The sequence below is a fragment of the Arachis ipaensis genome, chromosome B3, assembly GCF_059453495.1.
Source record: "Arachis ipaensis isolate K30076 ecotype BB chromosome B3, ASM5945349v1, whole genome shotgun sequence".
Classification (NCBI taxonomy): domain Eukaryota; kingdom Viridiplantae; phylum Streptophyta; class Magnoliopsida; order Fabales; family Fabaceae; genus Arachis; species Arachis ipaensis.
In genome coordinates, this window is record NC_142438.1 from 106,584,113 (window position 1) to 106,591,759 (window position 7,647).

The 7,647-nt window shown below is 38.9% G+C and overlaps 1 non-coding gene across 1 annotated transcript; it reads left to right on the plus strand.

Moving 5' to 3' along the window:
- The first annotated feature begins 1,066 nt into the window (after nucleotides 1–1,066).
- LOC148571938 (small nucleolar RNA R71) lies at nucleotides 1,067–1,170 on the plus strand. The gene has a single exon (XR_015880497.1). It is a non-coding gene; the product is annotated as a small nucleolar RNA R71 (small nucleolar RNA).
- Nucleotides 1,171–7,647: the final 6,477 nt, after the last annotated feature.

The window sequence follows — 7,647 nt, forward strand, 5'->3', positions numbered from 1 at the left end:
GGCATAAAGTGGCATTTGTTCTATGGCTTCAGCAAATGGTATATTGATTTGTAGCTTCTTGAAGATTTCCAAAAATCTCAAGAACTGGTTGTCATCTTCCTTTTTCTTCAATAGCTGGGGGTATGGAGCTCTTGAGATGTTCAGTTGGGGTATCTTTTTTTCTTTCTGCAAACTTGGCGTGTGGGGTTGCATTCCATCTTGCTCTTTTCCCTTTTTATTTGAGCTTTCTTCTTGAGGTTTTTGGGGATGTTCCTTCAGTTCCTTCCCACTCCTAAGTGTGATAGCTTGACACTCCTCCCTTTTGCTTGAATGGGCATCATAGCAAAAATTGTGCTTAGGGAGCTGCTTAAACAGATAGCTGATTTGTGTTTCCAGTTTTGTGATGGCAGCATTTTGATTCTGCATGTTTGACTGCACTTCCTCTCTGAATGCTTTACTGTCTTGAATGTCTCTACATATTCCTTCGATGAAGGTTTCGATCTTAGAGAGCTTGTCATCGATTGATGAGTGGTTCAGATCAGATGTGCTGTTTTGGTTTTGATGAGTGTGTGGAGAAGTGTTATTGTGGCGGTGTTGAGATGTCCTCTGGGTGAATTACTTTTGATCTTGCTCACTTCCCCACCCAAAGTTTGGGTGGTTTCTCCATCCAGGGTTGTAAGTCTTGGAGTATGGATCATAATTTTTCCTTGGTGAATTCCCAATGTAGTTGGCTTGCTCCTGACTACCCTCTGCTTCTTCATGCACTCCTTCTTGTGTTGTTGATGAAGTGGAGATTGCTGCTACTTGGTTCCTCTCCATCTTCTTGGTGAGGTCAGCCAGCTGCTGGGTAATGAGCTTGTTTTGGGCCAACAGAGCATCTACATTGTTTAGCTCCATCACTCCTCTTGTGTTCCCTCTTTCGGAAGCATATAAGTAGTCATTTTCTGCTACTGTTTCAATAACATCTATGGCTTCCTCAATGGTCTTTTTCTTGTTCAAGGATCCTCCAGATGAATGGTCTACGGCCTTCTTTGACTCATAAGAGAGCCCCTCATAAAAAATGTGCAGCTTCACCCATTCATTGAACATGTCAGGTAGACACCTCCTTGTTAAGTCCTTGAACCTCTCCCATGCTTCATATAGAGTCTCACCATCTTGTTGCCTGAAAGTTTGAACCTCAGCTCTCAGCCTATTGATTCGTTGAGGAGGGTAGAATCTTGCTAAGAATTTGTTCACCACATCTTCCCAAGTTGTCAAGCTCTCCCTTGGGAAGGATTCCAGCCACTTGGCTGCCTTGTCCCTGAGTGAGAAGGGAAATAAGAGCAGTCTATAGGCGTCAGGATGAACACCATTAGACTTCACTGTTTTACATATTCTCAGGAAGGTGGTTAAATGTTGATTGGGGTCTTCTTGAACACTTCCTCCAAACGAACAGTTGTTCTGAACAAGGGTGATGAGCTGTGGTTTAAGTTCAAAGTTGTTGGCATGGATTTTTGGCTTTTGGATGCTACTTCCACAATTGCCTGGGTTTGGATTGATGTAAGAGCCCAAAACTCTTCTATCCTCCCCAGCATGATTTGCTCCACCTCCTCTGCCATGGTTGTGAATCTCTTCTTCATGATGATTTTCCATGTTTTCTTCCATGTTAGGTTCAAAGTATTCCTCAAAGTGTTCCTCCTCTTCTTCAGCACCAACTACACATTTTTCTTTTGCTTCCCTTCTTAGTCTAAGGAAGGTTCTCTCAGGTTCAGAATCTAAGAAAGTTGAAGCCCCGCTTCTTCTCCCTGTCATACAACCAACAAGTTCAAACAAAGAAAATAGGTGCAAACAGTATTTGTGTCAGAATTACTGTTAGTTGTGGGTGGTGCAATATATCAAACAGTTAGTGGGTTAGCAAACAGAATTGAAATAACAAAGAAAAACAAACGAGTAGAGGGAGAAGGGAAGAAGGTTAACTAAAACAAAAAGTAAATCATTCAAACAAAAAAATGAAATTCACAAAATAAAAATGCTCAATCTAGTGATCTTCCAATTTAATCATTGTTGATGCACAATCAATCCCCGGCAACGGCGCCATAAACTTGATGCACGGAAAATTTGTCTCTCAACAAATCTCCCTTCGGCAAGTGTACCGAAGTTGTCGTCAAGTAAAAACTCACAATAGAGTGAGGTCGAATCCCACAAGGATTGATTGATCAAGCAACTTTAATTAGAAGAATGTTCTAGTTGAGCGAATCCAGAATTTGGGTTGAGAGTTGCAGAAATTAAAATGGCGGGAATGTAAATAACAGAAAAGTAAATGCTAGAATTAAAGGACTGGAAGTAAATGACTGAAAATACATTGCAGAATTGTAAATGGGAATGGGGGATTTGCTCATAAAAGTAAATGACAGAAATTAAAGAGAATGGGTAAGATCAGAGATGGGGAGTTCATTGGGCTTAGGAGATGTTGCAATTCTCCAGATCAAGTTCATTTTCATCTCTTCCTCAATCAATGCACTCATTGATCTCCTTGGCAATCTTAAGTGATTGAATTACAATTTCTTGCAATTCAATCTCTCAAATCTTGGTCAATAGCCAATTCCTTGGTCAATTGCTCATGAGAAGAGATGAAGTATGGTCACTGATTATACCACATGCATTTCCCAAACCAAGTATTGAGAGGGTTATAGTCACATACCCATCCAAACCCAATTTGGTCCAGCATGAGAAAGCATTTCTAGCTTGATCTCTTCATTCCTCTTTCAAGGTTCAAAAGAGATCCAAGTTTGAATAGCTTCTCTTCCAAGATAACTACTCAATTGGATGAAGATCGAAAGCTTTCAAGTAAAATCAAGAGGAAAGATAGAAGAAGAATAATGAAAATTAGTATTGATCCATCAAATTACAACAGAGCTCCCTAACCCAATGAAAGGGGTTTAGTTGTTCATAGCTCTTGAAAATGAAAACATAGATGGAGAATACATCATAAAACTAGAAATTGCAAAGAAAGTAAAATACAGAGAGTAGTTCCCTTTTTTCCCAGCTTCCAGAACTTCTTTACAATTCAAAGCTACTCCTATATATACTACTCTTCTCAGCTTCTAGTTTACTCTTCAAGTCTTGGGCCTTTGGATCTTGAGTTTGAAGCAGTTCTTTTCTTCATTTGGGCTTGGTTTTACTTGCAGAGATAAAGTGCTAAGTGGGCAGAGACTTCAGCTCAGGACATTAGGGGTGTTAATATTTAGTGAGAATATAAGTTCGAGAACGTTAGTGACACTTAACATTGTCACTAACGTTCCAATGCACCCCTTTGCCTTACGTTAAAACCCACGTTAACTAGGTTAACGTGGCTTTTAACGTTGCCTTGTTAATCCTTCGAGAATGTTAGTGACACTCAACATTGTCACTAACGTTCCAGTGTGCCCCTTCTTGTTTCACGTTAAAGTCCACGTTAACTAGGTTAACGTGGCTTCTAACGTGGTCCTTGCCAACCTTCGAGAACGTTAGTGACACTCAACATTGTCACTAATGTTCCAATGTGCCCCTGGGTCTCACGTTAGAGTCCACGTTAACTAGGTTAATGTGGCCTCTAACGTGACCATCTTTAGCCATCCCAACGTTAGTGACAATGTTGAGTGTCACTAACGTTGGCTCATCCTTCATTCCTCATCGTTAGCTTCCACGTTAACTAAGTTAACGTGGAGTTTAACGTGACTCTTGGGGGTTGTGTGGTTGCTTCAACGTTAGTGACAATGTTGAGTGTCACTAACGTTGTCGACAACTCTTCATCCTTTACGTTAGTTCCCACGTTAACCAAGTTAACGTGGGAGTTAATGTGGTACTTTGCACCATGGGACAACGTTAGTGACAATGTTGAGTGTCACTAACGTTGGCTTCTCTTCCCCCCTTAACGTTAGAGGCCACATTAACTAGGTTAACGTGGCTTCTAACGTGGCCACTTATGAGTAATTGCCAACGTTAGTGACAATGTTAAGTGTCACTAACGTTGGCTCAACTTCTCTTCTCCACGTTAGAGTTCATGTTAACTTAGTTAACGTGACTCTCTAACGTGGGCATTAATGGCTTTTTGAGAATGTTATTGGCAATCACTTTTCTCATTAATCTTGCAAGTTACCTCCCCTTTTCTTGCTTCCTTTTTGGTCCTGAAATCAAGCAATAAAGTGCATCAAAGCTCTAGTCCAAGTCATGAGTAATGCAACATAATTTTTGTCACTAAACTTATACAAAATCCTCATGAAATTATGTAAAATGCACAATGTATGCTTGAGTCAAGGCATAAGTGAATATTGATGTAGCGGAAAACGATCCGACACAAAACTCACCGGCAAGTGCACCGGGTCGCATCAAGTAGTAAAACTCACAGGAGTGAGGTCGATCCCACAGGGATTGAAGGATTGAGCAATTTTAGTTTAGTGGTTGATTTAGTCAAGCGAATCAAGATTTGGTTGAGAGATTTGTGAATCGCAGAATTTAAATCGCATGGAAAGTAAAGGGAATGGGGAATTGGCATGAAATTTAAGAGAACAGGAATTAAAGTGCTGAATCTTAAAGAACAAGAAATTAAATGGCAGAAACTTAGAACGCAAGAAATGTAAATTGCAGAATCTTAAAGTGCAAGAAATGTAAATGGCTTGAATTGTAAAGGGAATTGGGAATTGGATTTGCAGAAATTAAACAAGGAAAAGTAAAATTCAACAAACAGAGAAATAGAAAATGACTTGGATTGAACCGGATCTTAAAACAGAAATGTAAATGAGATTGAAAAACATTAAACAGAGGATGTAAAATTGGAATTCAGATCTCAGGACCCAAGAGACTAGATAACCAAGTCTAGATCTCAATGCCTTCCTAGATCCAACAAGAACAATTGCAAAGGAAATGTAAATTGCAAAGAAAATAGATGAAGAAGCAATTAACCGAAACTGAGATTTAATTAAGCAGAGAATTAAACAAGATCCCAAGGTGAGATTGAAACAGAAGTTCTTCAATTCTCCACCCAAGATCTGAAGCAAGAAACTTAAAGAGTGCTGGGCAAGAACAAGGAAGAAGAGAGATCAATTCTCCTCCCCAATTCTCTTGAATTAAAACAACAATGCTAGAATGTAAAATGAGCTCTCTACTAAGTGCACTAATCAAACCGAAAAGAAAAGCTCTCTTAAAAGCTTAAATCCTATGCTATTTATACACTTTCTTCAAATGGTCTTCAAGCCTTCAATTGGGCCTTTGCTCTTGATGGAATTGGGTTGATAGAGGCCTTGGTTGATTGCTCTTGGAGTTTGGAGAAGAACCGAATTGAACCGGGTTTGGAATCATGAAAGCTTGAGTAAAAGTTTGAGTAAAAGTTTGAGACAAACTATTACTCAAACTTTTCACATCAGCCACCCTCTTTTGCTGATACCAACGTTGGGGCAAAAGTTTGGGGTCAAACTTTTGCTCCAACGTTGGCCTCCCCTTGCACACTCATGGCGCCAACGTTTGCCAAAAAGTTAGAGGCAAACGTTGGCGCAAACTTTTGCTCTCCAGGGTGTGTTGTTCATGCGCCAACGTTTGCCAAAAAGTTTGAGGCTAACGTTGGCGCAAACTTTTGCTCTCCAGGGTGTTGATTTGTGATGCCAAAAGTTTGCCAAAAAGTTTGAGGCAAACTTTTGCTCCAGCTTTTTGCCCAAAAGTTTGCACAAAAGTTTGAGGCAAACTTTTGGTCCAGCTTTTTGCTCCCTGGTTCATTTTCACTTATTCCAAAAGTTTGAGCTAAAGTTTGAGGCAAACTTTTGCTCAAACTTTTTGTCCTCTCTTCCTCCTAGCCATTCCTCCTTGCTTCAACCTTTCTCCAAGCTTTCTTCACCTATCATTAATCAACCAAACACATCAAAGCTATGCTCAAAACCATGAGATATTCATTCTTTCATAATATGTGACAATTATAGCATAAAACCTCATGAAATAGCATGAATTCATACATGGTTGATTAAATCAAAGGAATCATGAAAATCTACCCAATTGGCTTGCTTATGGCTCAAGAAAGTGCATAATTCAATTGAAAACAAAAGAAAAAGGCTAGTGAAACTAGGCTAAGATGACTTGTCATCACAACACCAAATTTAAAGCTTGCTTGTCCTCAAGCAAGAAATGATTTATTGAGAAGAAAGAATGAAATGGAAGAGGATGTTCATGCTAGTAGAGTGTTATTGGTAGTTCATGGGGTTTTATGTGGATATGTAAACACTCACCTCTTATTGACTCTTAAGCCTAGAAAGTCTCCTTCAAGCTTCAAGTAACATACTGCTATGACCTCTCATTATTTCTTTATCCTTGGCTATTATTTTGTTCATAAGCTTTATTTGAGTGTCATGTGTAGCAAGCTCATTTCCTTTTCTTTATACTTGACACATTATTCATTATAGACACTTGGCTCACATTCCTTCTTAGAACATTGATGCCCAGCACCTCTTTGGGCTACTAAATGCCTTGTAGTTAGGTTGCTCTTGATAGTGGACTTTCAGCTGATGATCCCGGGTTAGTTAACCCAAGTCATCAAGTGTTGATGCACCCCAAAGAGCTTAATAATCCATGCAGATCCTAATACAAAGACACCACAGACATATATTCTAAGGTTCAAGCTATTGGTGTCCAGCTTTGTTTCTTTTTGTTTTTTTTTTCTTTTGTTCTGCCACTCTTTGGCTATTTCTTTTTCTTCCCCCTTTTTTTCTGTCTTTTTGTTTTTTTTTTTTTGTCTAACCAAGGACTTTTATTTGATTGAGATTCATAGACAGTAGGCCACTTTATACTTAGAAGGAGACATCCTAGTTCTTTTATTCACTAAAGTGAGCTATTATACAATCACACACACACACCACCACTTACTTTTATTGCACTTCTATCTAACAGAGAACTATCTCACTTCACATTCAAACATCTCTTTTATTGAATTGAAAATGCAGGGGACAAGGCATGCTTTTTGTTCAGTGAAAGTAAACACACAAGCACACACATAGACTAGCTTACTTATTCTAAGAGTGATTCTACTTGTATTAGATGAACACTTTAACAAAACACAAGTCAAAACATTTTTCAACAGTAAGAGTTAAGTGTAAATACAATCTATTGGTTTGCAGTTCCTTTGTCCTTCCTTCTGTTGTGCCCTTTTGAGTTATGATGCATAGTGTCTTCAAATGGTGGTGAATTCCCTGCATAATTCTCAAAAGTTGCTTGCTTCTCAAGCCCTTAGATGACCAGTTAGTATGCATGAATTGATTGTGGCTTGTGGATTCAATTTGGTGTGGGAACACCAAACTTAATTTCTTGCCACTTTTCTGGACACAGCAGGTTAACTCTAGGCAAAATTTTGTGTCCTTGCTAAAGGTTATGAAGTTTTAAGACTAAAAAAAAGCAGTTAAGTGGTTGAATAATCTGTTTGATTGCTTGGAACTAGCAATGTGCATGAAGTGAGAATGTGCTTTTAAATGAGGTTTTGGTGGAACACCAAACTTAGAATCCTTCATTCTCCCTTAAATTGTTTTGGTGTGCAACACCAAACTTAGCTCCTTGCAATGCATACCAATTATTTAACATTTTTATTGAAAAGGCTATGAAAAGAAAATTACCTCAGGTTGGGTTGCCTCCCAACAAGCGCTTCTTTATTGTCACTAGCTTGACATCTCGTTCTTT